Source organism: Hyla sarda, chromosome 8 (genome assembly GCF_029499605.1).
Source record: "Hyla sarda isolate aHylSar1 chromosome 8, aHylSar1.hap1, whole genome shotgun sequence".
In the NCBI taxonomy this organism is placed as follows: Eukaryota; Metazoa; Chordata; class Amphibia; order Anura; family Hylidae; genus Hyla; species Hyla sarda.
The window spans coordinates 112,724,255-112,746,245 of record NC_079196.1 but is presented as its reverse complement, the minus strand read 5'-3'; the positions used below and the strand labels follow the sequence as shown (position 1 = coordinate 112,746,245).

General features: G+C 43.3%; 13 pseudogenes; all 13 read left to right on the top strand.

Moving 5' to 3' along the window:
- Positions 1-309: 309 nt before the first annotated feature.
- On the top strand, positions 310-574 carry LOC130287881 (U2 spliceosomal RNA; annotated as a pseudogene).
- A 1,469-nt stretch (positions 575-2,043) lies between these two features.
- On the top strand, positions 2,044-2,307 carry LOC130285953 (U2 spliceosomal RNA; annotated as a pseudogene).
- Positions 2,308-3,767: 1,460 nt separating this feature from the next.
- Positions 3,768-4,032, top strand: LOC130287880 (U2 spliceosomal RNA; annotated as a pseudogene).
- Positions 4,033-5,489: 1,457 nt separating this feature from the next.
- LOC130288756 (U2 spliceosomal RNA) lies at positions 5,490-5,754 on the top strand (annotated as a pseudogene).
- Positions 5,755-7,228: 1,474 nt separating this feature from the next.
- Positions 7,229-7,492, top strand: LOC130285952 (U2 spliceosomal RNA; annotated as a pseudogene).
- A 1,457-nt stretch (positions 7,493-8,949) lies between these two features.
- On the top strand, positions 8,950-9,214 carry LOC130288757 (U2 spliceosomal RNA; annotated as a pseudogene).
- Positions 9,215-10,678: 1,464 nt separating this feature from the next.
- LOC130285951 (U2 spliceosomal RNA) lies at positions 10,679-10,942 on the top strand (annotated as a pseudogene).
- Positions 10,943-12,406: 1,464 nt separating this feature from the next.
- On the top strand, positions 12,407-12,671 carry LOC130287879 (U2 spliceosomal RNA; annotated as a pseudogene).
- Positions 12,672-14,128: 1,457 nt separating this feature from the next.
- On the top strand, positions 14,129-14,393 carry LOC130288755 (U2 spliceosomal RNA; annotated as a pseudogene).
- Positions 14,394-15,846: 1,453 nt separating this feature from the next.
- On the top strand, positions 15,847-16,110 carry LOC130285950 (U2 spliceosomal RNA; annotated as a pseudogene).
- Positions 16,111-17,578: 1,468 nt separating this feature from the next.
- On the top strand, positions 17,579-17,843 carry LOC130287878 (U2 spliceosomal RNA; annotated as a pseudogene).
- A 1,464-nt stretch (positions 17,844-19,307) lies between these two features.
- On the top strand, positions 19,308-19,571 carry LOC130285949 (U2 spliceosomal RNA; annotated as a pseudogene).
- Positions 19,572-21,028: 1,457 nt separating this feature from the next.
- Positions 21,029-21,292, top strand: LOC130285948 (U2 spliceosomal RNA; annotated as a pseudogene).
- Positions 21,293-21,991: the final 699 nt, after the last annotated feature.

Genomic DNA, 21,991 nt, shown 5'->3' with positions numbered 1-21,991 from the left:
AGGCGTGTTGTTTTCATATGCAGATCTGAAATATTGTCTTATATGCAAGAGGAGGAGTGATGGGGGTTCAGGCAAAAGCCAGGCTATGGATTGCATTGCTAAATGCTCCATCAGAGTGCAATGGTCGCCTGTCCTTTTTTTAAGTGATGATGTGGGTTTAGCCTGTGCTGTATGTATGTATGGGTGGCTGACTGCCACCCACCCAGAAAGTGTATGGGAGGCTGGTTGGCTGCCAGCCTTCCTTCCATTCCTATGAGTAATGTGAGTGCTCATGAAGGGGACATGGTTGGGTCCACCCCTTTCCCGGTTATCCCCTCTAGGCCTTTTGGCTTAGATCAAGTGTAAAAAAAGAAAGGATCTTGCGACAGATCGCATCCTGAGGCACGTTTTTTTTTTGTGTGAATACTTGCACTTGGGTGACTTGTGAGCACATACTGATACATACGTTCCCTATCTGGGGACCATAAATTAAATGGATTTTTGAGAAAGGGAGCTGATTTGGAAGCTTGCTTCTGTCGCCCTATGCATTGACCCGATGTGGCAGTATCTTCGGGTAGTGAACAGTGCACCACCCCATTCCAGTGTTAAACAAGAAAGATTCTCATTTAATCCTCCGTGGGTGAGAATTTGAGTTTGAGAATTGGAGACCAAAATGATGAGTTGCACTGACTGGTTTATGAACGTCTATTCATTTAGCGTTTTAATGACCATGTTTGCACACTGATTGGTGTAAAAAAATAAAATAAAACTAAATAATAATAATCTAGCACACCTGTGCAGGTTTGACATGACATGACAGGTAGCTGTCTTGTGGGTGGTGCTGAATCCTGTTAAATGACATGAGGGTCTCATGCCTATACACAAGGGTGTGTCATTGCTGTTGCTTGACCATGCATTGGTTTCTGTGGTCAGTGAATGATAAAAACAAAATTTACCATCCATTGATGGATGGGAAATCCGCCATGAGGCATTTGTTTTTAGAAACTGCTGCTCACAACCAATGTTGCAATGGAGTGTCTCCATCTGCTGGTGGTATTGGAAAGGCATTAGTTCTATGACAGGGTCTGAAGAAGAAGAAGAAGAAGAAGAAGAAGAAGACGGAAAAAATATATATAAAAAGAAAAAGAGAGAGAGAGAGAGAGACTGACTTAGTGAGCGAGTGAGTGAGAGTGAGAGTGAGTGAGAGTGAATGAGTGAGTGAGTGATTGAGTGAGTGAGTGAGTGAGAACAAATGAGTTAAAGCAAGTGAGTGAGAGAGATCGAATGAATGAAAGTCTGAATGACAGAAAGAAAAAAGGATGAAGAAAGAAGCATGAAGAAAAAAAAATGTATATGGAGTTGCTGACATGAGTGCAATCTACAAAGCCGTTGAGGCTGATCCTCATGGGAGGATTATTGCACCAGGACCCTTAGCACTTTTAAAATGCCATTCAATGCCACGGGCTAGATGTAAACTGCAGATGACCATGTTGTGGTAGTTACCATGGATACCCAAGTGATGTGTGAGCTAACACATAGGCCCAACAGATTCCAAGAAGGCCAGAATCACCAGCGGCACCACCATCGATTGTCAGGTCACCCGGATTCAGCAAATACCAGAGTCCAAAATGATGCAGGTTTATACTGTTAATTTTCAGTTTATCGTTACAGTTGGTGTTATTCCATGTCGAAAGGGACGCAGCTACAGCCAGTGGGGTAACTAGAGACAGGCAGGCAGCTATGTGCAACAAAGGTAGGCGTGTTGTTTTCATATGCAGATCTGAAATATTGTCTTATATGCAAGAGGAGGAGTGATGGGGGTTCAGGCAAAAGCCAGGCTATGGATTGCATTGCTAAATGCTCCATCAGAGTGCAATGGTCGCCTGTCCTTTTTTTAAGTGATGATGTGGGTTTAGCCTGTGCTGTATGTATGTATGGGTGGCTGACTGCCACCCACCCAGAAAGTGTATGGGAGGCTGGTTGGCTGCCAGCCTTCCTTCCATTCCTATGAGTAATGTGAGTGCTCATGAAGGGGACATGGTTGGGTCCACCCCTTTCCCGGTTATCCCCTCTAGGCCTTTTGGCTTAGATCAAGTGTAAAAAAAGAAAGGATCTTGCGACAGATCGCATCCTGAGGCACGTTTTTTTTTGTGTGAATACTTGCACTTGGGTGACTTGTGAGCACATACTGATACATACGTTCCCTATCTGGGGACCATAAATTAAATGGATTTTTGAGAAAGGGAGCTGATTTGGAAGCTTGCTTCTGTCGCCCTATGCATTGACCCGATGTGGCAGTATCTTCGGGTAGTGAACAGTGCACCACCCCATTCCAGTGTTAAACAAGAAAGATTCTCATTTAATCCTCCGTGGGTGAGAATTTGAGTTTGAGTATTGGAGACCAAAATGATGAGTTGCACTGACTGGTTTATGAACGTCTATTCATTTAGCGTTTTAATGACCATGTTTGCACACTGATTGGTGTAAAAAAATAAAATAAAACTAAATAATAATAATCTAGCACACCTGTGCAGGTTTGACATGACATGACAGGTAGCTGTCTTGTGGGTGGTGCTGAATCCTGTTAAATGACATGAGGGTCTCATGCCTATACACAAGGGTGTGTCATTGCTGTTGCTTGACCATGCATTGGTTTCTGTGGTCAGTGAATGATAAAAACAAAATTTACCATCCATTGATGGATGGGAAATCCGCCATGAGGCATTTGTTTTTAGAAACTGCTGCTCACAACCAATGTTGCAATGGAGTGTCTCCATCTGCTGGTGGTATTGGAAAGGCATTAGTGCTATGACAGGGTCTGAAGAAGAAGAAGAAGAAGACGGAAAAAAATATATATAAAAAGAAAAAGAGAGAGAGAGAGAGAGACTGACTTAGTGAGCGAGTGAGTGAGAGAGTGAGAGTGAGTGAGAGTGAATGAGTGAGTGAGTGATTGAGTGAGTGAGTGAGTGAGAACAAATGAGTTAAAGCAAGTGAGTGAGAGAGATCGAATGAATGAAAGTCTGAATGACAGAAAGAAAAAAGGATGAAGAAAGAAGCATGAAGAAAAAAAAATGTATATGGAGTTGCTGACATGAGTGCAATCTACAAAGCCGTTGAGGCTGATCCTCATGGGAGGATTATTGCACCAGGACCCTTAGCACTTTTAAAATGCCATTCAATGCCACGGGCTAGATGTAAACTGCAGATGACCATGTTGTGGTAGTTACCATGGATACCCAAGTGATGTGTGAGCTAACACATAGGCCCAACAGATTCCAAGAAGGCCAGAATCACCAGCGGCACCACCATCGATTGTCAGGTCACCCGGATTCAGCAAATACCAGAGTCCAAAATGATGCAAGTTTATATTGTTAATTTTCAGTTTATCGTTACAGTTGGTGTTATTCCATGTCGGAAGGGACGCAGCTACAGCCAGTGGGGTAACTAGAGACAGGCAGGCAGCTATGTGCAACAAAGGTAGGCGTGTTGTTTTCATATGCAGATCTGAAATATTGTCTTATATGCAAGAGGAGGAGTGATGGGGGTTCAGGCAAAAGCCAGGCTATGGATTGCATTGCTAAATGCTCCATCAGAGTGCAATGGTCGCCTGTCCTTTTTTTAAGTGATGATGTGGGTTTAGCCTGTGCTGTATGTATGTATGGGTGGCTGACTGCCACCCACCCAGAAAGTGTATGGGAGGCTGGTTGGCTGCCAGCCTTCCTTCCATTCCTATGAGTAATGTGAGTGCTCATGAAGGGGACATGGTTGGGTCCACCCCTTTCCCGGTTATCCCCTCTAGGCCTTTTGGCTTAGATCAAGTGTAAAAAAAGAAAGGATCTTGCGACAGATCGCATCCTGAGGCACGTTTTTTTTTTGTGTGAATACTTGCACTTGGGTGACTTGTGAGCACATACTGATACATACGTTCCCTATCTGGGGACCATAAATTAAATGGATTTTTGAGAAAGGGAGCTGATTTGGAAGCTTGCTTCTGTCGCCCTATGCATTGACCCGATGTGGCAGTATCTTCGGGTAGTGAACAGTGCACCACCCCATTCCAGTGTTAAACAAGAAAGATTCTCATTTAATCCTCCGTGGGTGAGAATTTGAGTTTGAGAATTGGAGACCAAAATGATGAGTTGCACTGACTGGTTTATGAACGTCTATTAATTTAGCGTTTTAATGACAATGTTTGCACACTGATTGGTGTAAAAAAATAAAATAAAACTAAATAATAATAATCTAGCACACCTGTGCAGGTTTGACATGACATGACAGGTAGCTGTCTTGTGGGTGGTGCTGAATCCTGTTAAATGACATGAGGGTCTCATGCCTATACACAAGGGTGTGTCATTGCTGTTGCTTGACCATGCATTGGTTTCTGTGGTCAGTGAATGATAAAAACAAAATTTACCATCCATTGATGGATGGGAAATCCGCCATGAGGCATTTGTTTTTAGAAACTGCTGCTCACAACCAATGTTGCAATGGAGTGTCTCCATCTGCTGGTGGTATTGGAAAGGCATTAGTGCTATGACAGGGTCTGAAGAAGAAGAAGAAGACGGAAAAAAATATATATAAAAAGAAAAAGAGAGAGAGAGAGAGAGACTGACTTAGTGAGCGAGTGAGTGAGAGAGTGAGAGTGAGTGAGAGTGAATGAGTGAGTGAGTGATTGAGTGAGTGAGTGAGTGAGAACAAATGAGTTAAAGCAAGTGAGTGAGAGAGATCGAATGAATGAAAGTCTGAATGACAGAAAGAAAAAAGGATGAAGAAAGAAGCATGAAGAAAAAAAAATGTATATGGAGTTGCTGACATGAGTGCAATCTACAAAGCCGTTGAGGCTGATCCTCATGGGAGGATTATTGCACCAGGACCCTTAGCACTTTTAAAATGCCATTCAATGCCACGGGCTAGATGTAAACTGCAGATGACCATGTTGTGGTAGTTACCATGGATACCCAAGTGATGTGTGAGCTAACACATAGGCCCAACAGATTCCAAGAAGGCCAGAATCACCAGTGGCACCACCATCGATTGTCAGGTCACCCGGATTCAGCAAATACCAGAGTCCAAAATGATGCAGGTTTATACTGTTAATTTTCAGTTTATCGTTACAGTTGGTGTTATTCCATGTCGGAAGGGACGCAGCTACAGCCAGTGGGGTAACTAGAGACAGGCAGGCAGCTATGTGCAACAAAGGTAGGCGTGTTGTTTTCATATGCAGATCTGAAATATTGTCTTATATGCAAGAGGAGGAGTGATGGGGGTTCAGGCAAAAGCCAGGCTATGGATTGCATTGCTAAATGCTCCATCAGAGTGCAATGGTCGCCTGTCCTTTTTTTAAGTGATGATGTGGGTTTAGCCTGTGCTGTATGTATGTATGGGTGGCTGACTGCCACCCACCCAGAAAGTGTATGGGAGGCTGGTTGGCTGCCAGCCTTCCTTCCATTTCTATGAGTAATGTGAGTGCTCATGAAGGGGACATGGTTGGGTCCACCCCTTTCCCGGTTATCCCCTCTAGGCCTTTTGGCTTAGATCAAGTGTAAAAAAAGAAAGGATCTTGCGACAGATCGCATCCTGAGGCACGTTTTTTTTTTGTGTGAATGCTTGCACTTGGGTGACTTGTGAGCACATACTGATACATACGTTCCCTATCCGGGGACCATAAATTAAATGGATTTTTGAGAAAGGGAGCTGATTTGGAAGCTTGCTTCTGTCGCCCTATGCATTGACCCGATGTGGCAGTATCTTCGGGTAGTGAACAGTGCACCACCCTATTCCAGTGTTAAACAAGAAAGATTCTCATTTAATCCTCCGTGGGTGAGAATTTGAGTTTGAGAATTGGAGACCAAAATGATGAGTTGCACTGACTGGTTTATGAACGTCTATTCATTTAGCGTTTTATTGACCATGTTTGCACACTGATTGGTGTAAAAAAATAAAATAAAACTAAATAATAATAATCTAGCACACCTGTGCAGGTTTGACATGACATGACAGGTAGCTGTCTTGTGGGTGGTGCTGAATCCTGTTAAATGACATGAGGGTCTCATGCCTATACACAAGGGTGTGTCATTGCTGTTGCTTGACCATGCATTGGTTTCTGTGGTCAGTGAATGATAAAAACAAAATTTACCATCCATTGATGGATGGGAAATCCGCCATGAGGCATTTGTTTTTAGAAACTGCTGCTCACAACCAATGTTGCAATGGAGTGTCTCCATCTGCTGGTGGTATTGGAAAGGCATTAGTGCTATGACAGGGTCTGAAGAAGAAGAAGAAGAAGAAGAAGAAGACGGAAAAAATATATATAAAAAGAAAAAGAGAGAGAGAGAGAGAGACTGACTTAGTGAGCGAGTGAGTGAGAGTGAGAGTGAGTGAGAGTGAATGAGTGAGTGAGTGATTGAGTGAGTGAGTGAGTGAGTGAGAACAAATGAGTTAAAGCAAGTGAGTGAGAGAGATCGAATGAATGAAAGTCTGAATGACAGAAAGAAAAAAGGATGAAGAAAGAAGCATGAAGAAAAAAAAATGTATATGGAGTTGCTGACATGAGTGCAATCTACAAAGCCGTTGAGGCTGATCCTCATGGGAGGATTATTGCACCAGGACCCTTAGCACTTTTAAAATGCCATTCAATGCCACGGGCTAGATGTAAACTGCAGATGACCATGTTGTGGTAGTTACCATGGATACCCAAGTGATGTGTGAGCTAACACATAGGCCCAACAGATTCCAAGAAGGCCAGAATCACCAGCGGCACCACCATCGATTGTCAGGTCACCCGGATTCAGCAAATACCAGAGTCCAAAATGATGCAGGTTTATACTGTTAATTTTCAGTTTATCGTTACAGTTGGTGTTATTCCATGTCGGAAGGGACGCAGCTACAGCCAGTGGGGTAACTAGAGACAGGCAGGCAGCTATGTGCAACAAAGGTAGGCGTGTTGTTTTCATATGCAGATCTGAAATATTGTCTTATATGCAAGAGGAGGAGTGATGGGGGTTCAGGCAAAAGCCAGGCTATGGATTGCATTGCTAAATGCTCCATCAGAGTGCAATGGTCGCCTGTCCTTTTTTTAAGTGATGATGTGGGTTTAGCCTGTGCTGTATGTATGTATGTATGGGTGGCTGACTGCCACCCACCCAGAAAGTGTATGGGAGGCTGGTTGGCTGCCAGCCTTCCTTCCATTCCTATGAGTAATGTGAGTGCTCATGAAGGGGACATGGTTGGGTCCACCCCTTTCCCGGTTATCCCCTCTAGGCCTTTTGGCTTAGATCAAGTGTAAAAAAAGAAAGGATCTTGCGACAGATCGCATCCTGAGGCACGTTTTTTTTTGTGTGAATACTTGCACTTGGGTGACTTGTGAGCACATACTGATACATACGTTCCCTATCTGGGGACCATAAATTAAATGGATTTTTGAGAAAGGGAGCTGATTTGGAAGCTTGCTTCTGTCGCCCTATGCATTGACCCGATGTGGCAGTATCTTCGGGTAGTGAACAGTGCACCACCCCATTCCAGTGTTAAACAAGAAAGATTCTCATTTAATCCTCCGTGGGTGAGAATTTGAGTTTGAGAATTGGAGACCAAAATGATGAGTTGCACTGACTGGTTTATGAACGTCTATTCATTTAGCGTTTTAATGACCATGTTTGCACACTGATTGGTGTAAAAAAATAAAATAAAACTAAATAATAATAATCTAGCACACCTGTGCAGGTTTGACATGACATGACAGGTAGCTGTCTTGTGGGTGGTGCTGAATCCTGTTAAATGACATGAGGGTCTCATGCCTATACACAAGGGTGTGTCATTGCTGTTGCTTGACCATGCATTGGTTTCTGTGGTCAGTGAATGATAAAAACAAAATTTACCATCCATTGATGGATGGGAAATCCGCCATGAGGCATTTGTTTTTAGAAACTGCTGCTCACAACCAATGTTGCAATGGAGTGTCTCCATCTGCTGGTGGTATTGGAAAGGCATTAGTGCTATGACAGGGTCTGAAGAAGAAGAAGAAGAAGAAGACGGAAAAAAATATATATAAAAAGAAAAAGAGAGAGAGAGAGAGAGACTGACTTAGTGAGCGAGTGAGTGAGAGAGTGAGTGAGAGTGAATGAGTGAGTGAGTGATTGAGTGAGTGAGTGAGTGAGAACAAATGAGTTAAAGCAAGTGAGTGAGAGAGATCGAATGAATGAAAGTCTGAATGACAGAAAGAAAAAAGGATGAAGAAAGAAGCATGAAGAAAAAAAAATGTATATGGAGTTGCTGACATGAGTGCAATCTACAAAGCCGTTGAGGCTGATCCTCATGGGAGGATTATTGCACCAGGACCCTTAGCACTTTTAAAATGCCATTCAATGCCACGGGCTAGATGTAAACTGCAGATGACCATGTTGTGGTAGTTACCATGGATACCCAAGTGATGTGTGAGCTAACACATAGGCCCAACAGATTCCAAGAAGGCCAGAATCACCAGCGGCACCACCATCGATTGTCAGGTCACCCGGATTCAGCAAATACCAGAGTCCAAAATGATGCAGGTTTATACTGTTAATTTTCAGTTTATAGTTACAGTTGGTGTTATTCCATGTCGGAAGGGACGCAGCTACAGCCAGTGGGGTAACTAGAGACAGGCAGGCAGCTATGTGCAACAAAGGTAGGCGTGTTGTTTTCATATGCAGATCTGAAATATTGTCTTATATGCAAGAGGAGGAGTGATGGGGGTTCAGGCAAAAGCCAGGCTATGGATTGCATTGCTAAATGCTCCATCAGAGTGCAATGGTCGCCTGTCCTTTTTTTAAGTGATGATGTGGGTTTAGCCTGTGCTGTATGTATGTATGGGTGGCTGACTGCCACCCACCCAGAAAGTGTATGGGAGGCTGGTTGGCTGCCAGCCTTCCTTCCATTCCTATGAGTAATGTGAGTGCTCATGAAGGGGACATGGTTGGGTCCACCCCTTTCCCGGTTATCCCCTCTAGGCCTTTTGGCTTAGATCAAGTGTAAAAAAAGAAAGGATCTTGCGACAGATCGCATCCTGAGGCACGTTTTTTTTTTGTGTGAATACTTGCACTTGGGTGACTTGTGAGCACATACTGATACATACGTTCCCTATCCGGGGACCATAAATTAAATGGATTTTTGAGAAAGGGAGCTGATTTGGAAGCTTGCTTCTGTCGCCCTATGCATTGACCCGATGTGGCAGTATCTTCGGGTAGTGAACAGTGCACCACCCTATTCCAGTGTTAAACAAGAAAGATTCTCATTTAATCCTCCGTGGGTGAGAATTTGAGTTTGAGAATTGGAGACCAAAATGATGAGTTGCACTGACTGGTTTATGAACGTCTATTCATTTAGCGTTTTAATGACCATGTTTGCACACTGATTGGTGTAAAAAAATAAAATAAAACTAAATAATAATAATCTAGCACACCTGTGCAGGTTTGACATGACATGACAGGTAGCTGTCTTGTGGGTGGTGCTGAATCCTGTTAAATGACATGAGGGTCTCATGCCTATACACAAGGGTGTGTCATTGCTGTTGCTTGACCATGCATTGGTTTCTGTGGTCAGTGAATGATAAAAACAAAATTTACCATCCATTGATGGATGGGAAATCCGCCATGAGGCATTTGTTTTTAGAAACTGCTGCTCACAACCAATGTTGCAATGGAGTGTCTCCATCTGCTGGTGGTATTGGAAAGGCATTAGTGCTATGACAGGGTCTGAAGAAGAAGAAGAAGAAGACGGAAAAAAATATATATAAAAAGAAAAAGAGAGAGAGAGAGAGAGACTGACTTAGTGAGCGAGTGAGTGAGAGAGTGAGAGTGAGTGAGAGTGAATGAGTGAGTGAGTGATTGAGTGAGTGAGTGAGTGAGTGAGAACAAATGAGTTAAAGCAAGTGAGTGAGAGAGATCGAATGAATGAAAGTCTGAATGACAGAAAGAAAAAAGGATGAAGAAAGAAGCATGAAGAAAAAAAAATGTATATGGAGTTGCTGACATGAGTGCAATCTACAAAGCCGTTGAGGCTGATCCTCATGGGAGGATTATTGCACCAGGACCCTTAGCACTTTTAAAATGCCATTCAATGCCACGGGCTAGATGTAAACTGCAGATGACCATGTTGTGGTAGTTACCATGGATACCCAAGTGATGTGTGAGCTAACACATAGGCCCAACAGATTCCAAGAAGGCCAGAATCACCAGCGGCACCACCATCGATTGTCAGGTCACCCGGATTCAGCAAATACCAGAGTCCAAAATGATGCAGGTTTATACTGTTAATTTTCAGTTTATCGTTACAGTTGGTGTTATTCCATGTCGGAAGGGACGCAGCTACAGCCAGTGGGGTAACTAGAGACAGGCAGGCAGCTATGTGCAACAAAGGTAGGCGTGTTGTTTTCATATGCAGATCTGAAATATTGTCTTATATGCAAGAGGAGGAGTGATGGGGGTTCAGGCAAAAGCCAGGCTATGGATTGCATTGCTAAATGCTCCATCAGAGTGCAATGGTCGCCTGTCCTTTTTTTAAGTGATGATGTGGGTTTAGCCTGTGCTGTATGTATGTATGGGTGGCTGACTGCCACCCACCCAGAAAGTGTATGGGAGGCTGGTTGGCTGCCAGCCTTCCTTCCATTCCTATGAGTAATGTGAGTGCTCATGAAGGGGACATGGTTGGGTCCACCCCTTTCCCGGTTATCCCCTCTAGGCCTTTTGGCTTAGATCAAGTGTAAAAAAAGAAAGGATCTTGCGACAGATCGCATCCTGAGGCACGTTTTTTTTTGTGTGAATACTTGCACTTGGGTGACTTGTGAGCACATACTGATACATACGTTCCCTATCTGGGGACCATAAATTAAATGGATTTTTGAGAAAGGGAGCTGATTTGGAAGCTTGCTTCTGTCGCCCTATGCATTGACCCGATGTGGCAGTATCTTCGGGTAGTGAACAGTGCACCACCCCATTCCAGTGTTAAACAAGAAAGATTCTCATTTAATCCTCCGTGGGTGAGAATTTGAGTTTGAGTATTGGAGACCAAAATGATGAGTTGCACTGACTGGTTTATGAACGTCTATTCATTTAGCGTTTTAATGACCATGTTTGCACACTGATTGGTGTAAAAAAATAAAATAAAACTAAATAATAATAATCTAGCACACCTGTGCAGGTTTGACATGACATGACAGGTAGCTGTCTTGTGGGTGGTGCTGAATCCTGTTAAATGACATGAGGGTCTCATGCCTATACACAAGGGTGTGTCATTGCTGTTGCTTGACCATGCATTGGTTTCTGTGGTCAGTGAATGATAAAAACAAAATTTACCATCCATTGATGGATGGGAAATCCGCCATGAGGCATTTGTTTTTAGAAACTGCTGCTCACAACCAATGTTGCAATGGAGTGTCTCCATCTGCTGGTGGTATTGGAAAGGCATTAGTGCTATGACAGGGTCTGAAGAAGAAGAAGAAGAAGACGGAAAAAAATATATATAAAAAGAAAAAGAGAGAGAGAGAGAGAGACTGACTTAGTGAGCGAGTGAGTGAGAGAGTGAGAGTGAGTGAGAGTGAATGAGTGAGTGAGTGATTGAGTGAGTGAGTGAGTGAGTGAGAACAAATGAGTTAAAGCAAGTGAGTGAGAGAGATCGAATGAATGAAAGTCTGAATGACAGAAAGAAAAAAGGATGAAGAAAGAAGCATGAAGAAAAAAAAATGTATATGGAGTTGCTGACATGAGTGCAATCTACAAAGCCGTTGAGGCTGATCCTCATGGGAGGATTATTGCACCAGGACCCTTAGCACTTTTAAAATGCCATTCAATGCCACGGGCTAGATGTAAACTGCAGATGACCATGTTGTGGTAGTTACCATGGATACCCAAGTGATGTGTGAGCTAACACATAGGCCCAACAGATTCCAAGAAGGCCAGAATCACCAGCGGCACCACCATCGATTGTCAGGTCACCCGGATTCAGCAAATACCAGAGTCCAAAATGATGCAAGTTTATATTGTTAATTTTCAGTTTATCGTTACAGTTGGTGTTATTCCATGTCGGAAGGGACGCAGCTACAGCCAGTGGGGTAACTAGAGACAGGCAGGCAGCTATGTGCAACAAAGGTAGGCGTGTTGTTTTCATATGCAGATCTGAAATATTGTCTTATATGCAAGAGGAGGAGTGATGGGGGTTCAGGCAAAAGCCAGGCTATGGATTGCATTGCTAAATGCTCCATCAGAGTGCAATGGTCGCCTGTCCTTTTTTTAAGTGATGATGTGGGTTTAGCCTGTGCTGTATGTATGTATGGGTGGCTGACTGCCACCCACCCAGAAAGTGTATGGGAGGCTGGTTGGCTGCCAGCCTTCCTTCCATTCCTATGAGTAATGTGAGTGCTCATGAAGGGGACATGGTTGGGTCCACCCCTTTCCCGGTTATCCCCTCTAGGCCTTTTGGCTTAGATCAAGTGTAAAAAAAGAAAGGATCTTGCGACAGATCGCATCCTGAGGCACGTTTTTTTTTTGTGTGAATACTTGCACTTGGGTGACTTGTGAGCACATACTGATACATACGTTCCCTATCTGGGGACCATAAATTAAATGGATTTTTGAGAAAGGGAGCTGATTTGGAAGCTTGCTTCTGTCGCCCTATGCATTGACCCGATGTGGCAGTATCTTCGGGTAGTGAACAGTGCACCACCCCATTCCAGTGTTAAACAAGAAAGATTCTCATTTAATCCTCCGTGGGTGAGAATTTGAGTTTGAGAATTGGAGACCAAAATGATGAGTTGCACTGACTGGTTTATGAACGTCTATTAATTTAGCGTTTTAATGACCATGTTTGCACACTGATTGGTGTAAAAAAATAAAATAAAACTAAATAATAATAATCTAGCACACCTGTGCAGGTTTGACATGACATGACAGGTAGCTGTCTTGTGGGTGGTGCTGAATCCTGTTAAATGACATGAGGGTCTCATGCCTATACACAAGGGTGTGTCATTGCTGTTGCTTGACCATGCATTGGTTTCTGTGGTCAGTGAATGATAAAAACAAAATTTACCATCCATTGATGGATGGGAAATCCGCCATGAGGCATTTGTTTTTAGAAACTGCTGCTCACAACCAATGTTGCAATGGAGTGTCTCCATCTGCTGGTGGTATTGGAAAGGCATTAGTGCTATGACAGGGTCTGAAGAAGAAGAAGAAGACGGAAAAAAATATATATAAAAAGAAAAAGAGAGAGAGAGAGAGAGACTGACTTAGTGAGCGAGTGAGTGAGAGAGTGAGAGTGAGTGAGAGTGAATGAGTGAGTGAGTGATTGAGTGAGTGAGTGAGTGAGAACAAATGAGTTAAAGCAAGTGAGTGAGAGAGATCGAATGAATGAAAGTCTGAATGACAGAAAGAAAAAAGGATGAAGAAAGAAGCATGAAGAAAAAAAAATGTATATGGAGTTGCTGACATGAGTGCAATCTACAAAGCCGTTGAGGCTGATCCTCATGGGAGGATTATTGCACCAGGACCCTTAGCACTTTTAAAATGCCATTCAATGCCACGGGCTAGATGTAAACTGCAGATGACCATGTTGTGGTAGTTACCATGGATACCCAAGTGATGTGTGAGCTAACACATAGGCCCAACAGATTCCAAGAATGCCAGAATCACCAGTGGCACCACCATCGATTGTCAGGTCACCCGGATTCAGCAAATACCAGAGTCCAAAATGATGCAGGTTTATACTGTTAATTTTCAGTTTATCGTTACAGTTGGTGTTATTCCATGTCGGAAGGGACGCAGCTACAGCCAGTGGGGTAACTAGAGACAGGCAGGCAGCTATGTGCAACAAAGGTAGGCGTGTTGTTTTCATATGCAGATCTGAAATATTGTCTTATATGCAAGAGGAGGAGTGATGGGGGTTCAGGCAAAAGCCAGGCTATGGATTGCATTGCTAAATGCTCCATCAGAGTGCAATGGTCGCCTGTCCTTTTTTTAAGTGATGATGTGGGTTTAGCCTGTGCTGTATGTATGTATGGGTGGCTGACTGCCACCCACCCAGAAAGTGTATGGGAGGCTGGTTGGCTGCCAGCCTTCCTTCCATTTCTATGAGTAATGTGAGTGCTCATGAAGGGGACATGGTTGGGTCCACCCCTTTCCCGGTTATCCCCTCTAGGCCTTTTGGCTTAGATCAAGTGTAAAAAAAGAAAGGATCTTGCGACAGATCGCATCCTGAGGCACGTTTTTTTTTTGTGTGAATGCTTGCACTTGGGTGACTTGTGAGCACATACTGATACATACGTTCCCTATCCGGGGACCATAAATTAAATGGATTTTTGAGAAAGGGAGCTGATTTGGAAGCTTGCTTCTGTCGCCCTATGCATTGACCCGATGTGGCAGTATCTTCGGGTAGTGAACAGTGCACCACCCTATTCCAGTGTTAAACAAGAAAGATTCTCATTTAATCCTCCGTGGGTGAGAATTTGAGTTTGAGAATTGGAGACCAAAATGATGAGTTGCACTGACTGGTTTATGAACGTCTATTCATTTAGCGTTTTATTGACCATGTTTGCACACTGATTGGTGTAAAAAAATAAAATAAAACTAAATAATAATAATCTAGCACACCTGTGCAGGTTTGACATGACATGACAGGTAGCTGTCTTGTGGGTGGTGCTGAATCCTGTTAAATGACATGAGGGTCTCATGCCTATACACAAGGGTGTGTCATTGCTGTTGCTTGACCATGCATTGGTTTCTGTGGTCAGTGAATGATAAAAACAAAATTTACCATCCATTGATGGATGGGAAATCCGCCATGAGGCATTTGTTTTTAGAAACTGCTGCTCACAACCAATGTTGCAATGGAGTGTCTCCATCTGCTGGTGGTATTGGAAAGGCATTAGTGCTATGACAGGGTCTGAAGAAGAAGAAGAAGAAGAAGACGGAAAAAAATATATATAAAAAGAAAAAGAGAGAGAGAGAGACTGACTTAGTGAGCGAGTGAGTGAGAGAGTGAGTGAGAGTGAATGAGTGAGTGAGTGATTGAGTGAGTGAGTGAGTGAGAACAAATGAGTTAAAGCAAGTGAGTGAGAGAGATCGAATGAATGAAAGTCTGAATGACAGAAAGAAAAAAGGATGAAGAAAGAAGCATGAAGAAAAAAAAATGTATATGGAGTTGCTGACATGAGTGCAATCTACAAAGCCGTTGAGGCTGATCCTCATGGGAGGATTATTGCACCAGGACCCTTAGCACTTTTAAAATGCCATTCAATGCCACGGGCTAGATGTAAACTGCAGATGACCATGTTGTGGTAGTTACCATGGATACCCAAGTGATGTGTGAGCTAACACATAGGCCCAACAGATTCCAAGAAGGCCAGAATCACCAGCGGCACCACCATCGATTGTCAGGTCACCCGGATTCAGCAAATACCAGAGTCCAAAATGATGCAGGTTTATACTGTTAATTTTCAGTTTATCGTTACAGTTGGTGTTATTCCATGTCGGAAGGGACGCAGCTACAGCCAGTGGGGTAACTAGAGACAGGCAGGCAGCTATGTGCAACAAAGGTAGGCGTGTTGTTTTCATATGCAGATCTGAAATATTGTCTTATATGCAAGAGGAGGAGTGATGGGGGTTCAGGCAAAAGCCAGGCTATGGATTGCATTGCTAAATGCTCCATCAGAGTGCAATGGTCGCCTGTCCTTTTTTTAAGTGATGATGTGGGTTTAGCCTGTGCTGTATGTATGTATGGGTGGCTGACTGCCACCCACCCAGAAAGTGTATGGGAGGCTGGTTGGCTGCCAGCCTTCCTTCCATTCCTATGAGTAATGTGAGTGCTCATGAAGGGGACATGGTTGGGTCCACCCCTTTCCCGGTTATCCCCTCTAGGCCTTTTGGCTTAGATCAAGTGTAAAAAAAGAAAGGATCTTGCGACAGATCGCATCCTGAGGCACGTTTTTTTTTGTGTGAATACTTGCACTTGGGTGACTTGTGAGCACATACTGATACATACGTTCCCTATCTGGGGACCATAAATTAAATGGATTTTTGAGAAAGGGAGCTGATTTGGAAGCTTGCTTCTGTCGCCCTATGCATTGACCCGATGTGGCAGTATCTTCGGGTAGTGAACAGTGCACCACCCCATTCCAGCGTTAAACAAGAAAGATTCTCATTTAATCCTCCGTGGGTGAGAATTTGAGTTTGAGAATTGGAGACCAAAATGATGAGTTGCACTGACTGGTTTATGAACGTCTATTCTTTTAGCGTTTTAATGACCATGTTTGCACACTGATTGGTGTAAAAAAATAAAATAAAACTAAATAATAATAATCTAGCACACCTGTGCAGGTTTGACATGACATGACAGGTAGCTGTCTTGTGGGTGGTGCTGAATCCTGTTAAATGACATGAGGGTCTCATGCCTATACACAAGGGTGTGTCATTGCTGTTGCTTGACCATGCATTGGTTTCTGTGGTCAGTGAATGATAAAAACAAAATTTACCATCCATTGATGGATGGGAAATCCGCCATGAGGCATTTGTTTTTAGAAACAGCTGCTCACAACCAATGTTGCAATGGAGTGTCTCCATCTGCTGGTGGTATTGGAAAGGCATTAGTGCTATGACAGGGTCTGAAGAAGAAGAAGAAGAAGAAGAAGAAGAAGACGGAAAAAAATATATATAAAAAGAAAAAGAGAGAGAGAGGGAGACTGACTTAGTGAGCGAGTGAGTGAGAGAGTGAGTGAGAGTGAATGAATGAGTGAGTGATTGAGTGAGTGAGTGAGTGAGTGAGAACAAATGAGTTAAAGCAAGTGAGTGAGAGAGATCGAATGAATGAAAGTCTGAATGACAGAAAGAAAAAAGGATGAAGAAAGAAGCATGAAGAAAAAAAAATGTATATGGAGTTGCTGACATGAGTGCAATCTACAAAGCCATTGAGGCTGATCCTCATGGGAGGATTATTGCACCAGGACCCTTAGCACTTTTAAAATGCCATTCAATGCCACGGGCTAGATGTAAACTGCAGATGACCATGTTGTGGTAGTTACCATGGATACCCAAGTGATGTGTGAGCTAACACATAGGCCCAACAGATTCCAAGAAGGCCAGAATCACCAGCGGCACCACCATCGATTGTCAGGTCACCCGGATTCAGCAAATACCAGAGTCCAAAATGATGCAGGTTTATACTGTTAATTTTCAGTTTATAGTTACAGTTGGTGTTATTCCATGTCGGAAGGGACGCAGCTACAGCCAGTGGGGTAACTAGAGACAGGCAGGCAGCTATGTGCAACAAAGGTAGGCGTGTTGTTTTCATATGCAGATCTGAAATATTGTCTTATATGCAAGAGGAGGAGTGATGGGGGTTCAGGCAAAAGCCAGGCTATGGATTGCATTGCTAAATGCTCCATCAGAGTGCAATGGTCGCCTGTCCTTTTTTTAAGTGATGATGTGGGTTTAGCCTGTGCTGTATGTATGTATGGGTGGCTGACTGCCACCCACCCAGAAAGTGTATGGGAGGCTGGTTGGCTGCCAGCCTTCCTTCCATTCCTATGAGTAATGTGAGTGCTCATGAAGGGGACATGGTTGGGTCCACCCCTTTCCCGGTTATCCCCTCTAGGCCTTTTGGCTTAGATCAAGTGTAAAAAAAGAAAGGATCTTGCGACAGATCGCATCCTGAGGCACGTTTTTTTTTTGTGTGAATACTTGCACTTGGGTGACTTGTGAGCACATACTGATACATACGTTCCCTATCTGGGGACCATAAATTAAATGGATTTTTGAGAAAGGGAGCTGATTTGGAAGCTTGCTTCTGTCGCCCTATGCATTGACCCGATGTGGCAGTATCTTCGGGTAGTGAACAGTGCACCACCCCATTCCAGCGTTAAACAAGAAAGATTCTCATTTAATCCTCCGTGGGTGAGAATTTGAGTTTGAGAATTGGAGACCAAAATGATGAGTTGCACTGACTGGTTTATGAACGTCTATTCTTTTAGCGTTTTAATGACCATGTTTGCACACTGATTGGTGTAAAAAAATAAAATAAAACTAAATAATAATAATCTAGCACACCTGTGCAGGTTTGACATGACATGACAGGTAGCTGTCTTGTGGGTGGTGCTGAATCCTGTTAAATGACATGAGGGTCTCATGCCTATACACAAGGGTGTGTCATTGCTGTTGCTTGACCATGCATTGGTTTCTGTGGTCAGTGAATGATAAAAACAAAATTTACCATCCATTGATGGATGGGAAATCCGCCATGAGGCATTTGTTTTTAGAAACAGCTGCTCACAACCAATGTTGCAATGGAGTGTCTCCATCTGCTGGTGGTATTGGAAAGGCATTAGTGCTATGACAGGGTCTGAAGAAGAAGAAGAAGAAGAAGAAGACGGAAAAAAATATATATAAAAAGAAAAAGAGAGAGAGAGAGAGAGACTGACTTAGTGAGCGAGTGAGTGAGAGAGTGAGTGAGAGTGAATGAATGAGTGAGTGATTGAGTGAGTGAGTGAGTGAGTGAGAACAAATGAGTTAAAGCAAGTGAGTGAGAGAGATCGAATGAATGAAAGTCTGAATGACAGAAAGAAAAAAGGATGAAGAAAGAAGCATGAAGAAAAAAAAATGTATATGGAGTTGCTGACATGAGTGCAATCTACAAAGCCGTTGAGGCTGATCCTCATGGGAGGATTATTGCACCAGGACCTTTAGCACTTTTAAAATGCCATTCAATGCCACGGGCTAGATGTAAACTGCAGATGACCATGTTGTGGTAGTTACCATGGATACCCAAGTGATGTGTGAGCTAACACATAGGCCCAACAGATTCCAAGAAGGCCAGAATCACCAGCGGCACCACCATCGATTGTCAGGTCACCCGGATTCAGCAAATACCAGAGTCCAAAATGATGCAGGTTTATACTGTTAATTTTCAGTTTATAGTTACAGTTGGTGTTATTCCATGTCGGAAGGGACGCAGCTACAGCCAGTGGGGTAACTAGAGACAGGCAGGCAGCTATGTGCAACAAAGGTAGGCGTGTTGTTTTCATATGCAGATCTGAAATATTGTCTTATATGCAAGAGGAGGAGTGATGGGGGTTCAGGCAAAAGCCAGGCTATGGATTGCATTGCTAAATGCTCCATCAGAGTGCAATGGTCGCCTGTCCTTTTTTTAAGTGATGATGTGGGTTTAGCCTGTGCTGTATGTATGTATGGGTGGCTGACTGCCACCCACCCAGAAAGTGTATGGGAGGCTGGTTGGCTGCCAGCCTTCCTTCCATTCCTATGAGTAATGTGAGTGCTCATGAAGGGGACATGGTTGGGTCCACCCCTTTCCTGGTTATCCCCTCTAGGCCTTTTGGCTTAGATCAAGTGTAAAAAAAGAAAGGATCTTGCGACAGATCGCATCCTGAGGCACGTTTTTTTTTGTGTGAATACTTGCACTTGGGTGACTTGTGAGCACATACTGATACATACGTTCCCTATCTGGGGACCATAAATTAAATGGATTTTTGAGAAAGGGAGCTGATTTGGAAGCTTGCTTCTGTCGCCCTATGCATTGACCCGATGTGGCAGTATCTTCGGGTAGTGAACAGTGCACCACCCCATTCCAGTGTTAAACAAGAAAGATTCTCATTTAATCCTCCGTGGGTGAGAATTTGAGTTTGAGAATTGGAGACCAAAATGATGAGTTGCACTGACTGGTTTATGAACGTCTATTCATTTAGCGTTTTAATGACCATGTTTGCACACTGATTGGTGTAAAAAAATAAAATAAAACTAAATAATAATCATCTAGCACACCTGTGCAGGTTTGACATGACATGACAGGTAGCTGTCTTGTGGGTGGTGCTGAATCCTGTTAAATGACATGAGGGTCTCATGCCTATACACAAGGGTGTGTCATTGCTGTTGCTTGACCATGCATTGGTTTCTGTGGTCAGTGAATGATAAAAACAAAATTTACCATCCATTGATGGATGGGAAATCCGCCATGAGGCATTTGTTTTTAGAAACTGCTGCTCACAACCAATGTTGCAATGGAGTGTCTCCATCTGCTGGTGGTATTGGAAAGGCATTAGTGCTATGACAGGGTCTGAAGAAGAAGAAGAAGAAGAAGACGGAAAAAAATATATATAAAAAGAAAAAGAGAGAGAGAGAGAGACTGACTTAGTGAGCGAGTGAGTGAGAGAGTGAGAGTGAGTGAGAGTGAATGAGTGAGTGAGTGATTGAGTGAGTGAGTGAGAACAAATGAGTTAAAGCAAGTGAGTGAGAGAGATCGAATGAATGAAAGTCTGAATGACAGAAAGAAAAAAGGATGAAGAAAGAAGCATGAAGAAAAAAAAATGTATATGGAGTTGCTGACATGAGTGCAATCTACAAAGCCGTTGAGGCTGATCCTCATGGGAGGATTATTGCACCAGGACCCTTAGCACTTTTAAAATGCCATTCAATGCCACGGGCTAGATGTAAACTGCAGATGACCATGTTGTGGTAGTTACCATGGATACCCAAGTGATGTGTGAGCTAACACATAGGCCCAACAGATTCCAAGAAGGCCAGAATCACCAGCGGCACCACCATCGATTGTCAGGTCACCCGGATTCAGCAAATACCAGAGTCCAAAATGATGCAGGTTTATACTGTTAATTTTCAGTTTATCGTTACAGTTGGTGTTATTCCATGTCGGAAGGGACGCAGCTACAGCCAGTGGGGTAACTAGAGACAGGCAGGCAGCTATGTGCAACAAAGGTAGGCGTGTTGTTTTCATATGCAGATCTGAAATATTGTCTTATATGCAAGAGGAGGAGTGATGGGGGTTCAGGCAAAAGCCAGGCTATGGATTGCATTGCTAAATGCTCCATCAGAGTGCAATGGTCGCCTGTCCTTTTTTTAAGTGATGATGTGGGTTTAGCCTGTGCTGTATGTATGTATGGGTGGCTGACTGCCACCCACCCAGAAAGTGTATGGGAGGCTGGTTGGCTGCCAGCCTTCCTTCCATTCCTATGAGTAATGTGAGTGCTCATGAAGGGGACATGGTTGGGTCCACCCCTTTCCCGGTTATCCCCTCTAGGCCTTTTGGCTTAGATCAAGTGTAAAAAAAGAAAGGATCTTGCGACAGATCGCATCCTGAGGCACGTTTTTTTTTGTGTGAATACTTGCACTTGGGTGACTTGTGAGCACATACTGATACATACGTTCCCTATCTGGGGACCATAAATTAAATGGATTTTTGAGAAAGGGAGCTGATTTGGAAGCTTGCTTCTGTCGCCCTATGCATTGACCCGATGTGGCAGTATCTTCGGGTAGTGAACAGTGCACCACCCCATTCCAGTGTTAAACAAGAAAGATTCTCATTTAATCCTCTGTGGGTGAGAATTTGAGTTTGAGAATTGGAGACCAAAATGATGAGTTGCACTGACTGGTTTATGAACGTCTATTCATTTAGCGTTTTAATGACCATGTTTGCACACTGATTGGTGTAAAAAAATAAAATAAAACTAAATAATAATAATCTAGCACACCTGTGCAGGTTTGACATGACATGACAGGTAGCTGTCTTGTGGGTGGTGCTGAATCCTGTTAAATGACATGAGGGTCTCATGCCTATACACAAGGGTGTGTCATTGCTGTTGCTTGACCATGCATTGGTTTCTGTGGTCAGTGAATGATAAAAACAAAATTTACCATCCATTGATGGATGGGAAATCCGCCATGAGGCATTTGTTTTTAGAAACTGCTGCTCACAACCAATGTTGCAATGGAGTGTCTCCATCTGCTGGTGGTATTGGAAAGGCATTAGTGCTATGACAGGGTCTGAAGAAGAAGAAGAAGAAGAAGAAGACGGAAAAAAATATATATAAAAAGAAAAAGAGAGAGAGAGAGAGACTGACTTAGTGAGCGAGTGAGTGAGAGAGTGAGAGTGAGTGAGAGTGAATGAGTGAGTGAGTGATTGAGTGAGTGAGTGAGAACAAATGAGTTAAAGCAAGTGAGTGAGAGAGATCGAATGAATGAAAGTCTGAATG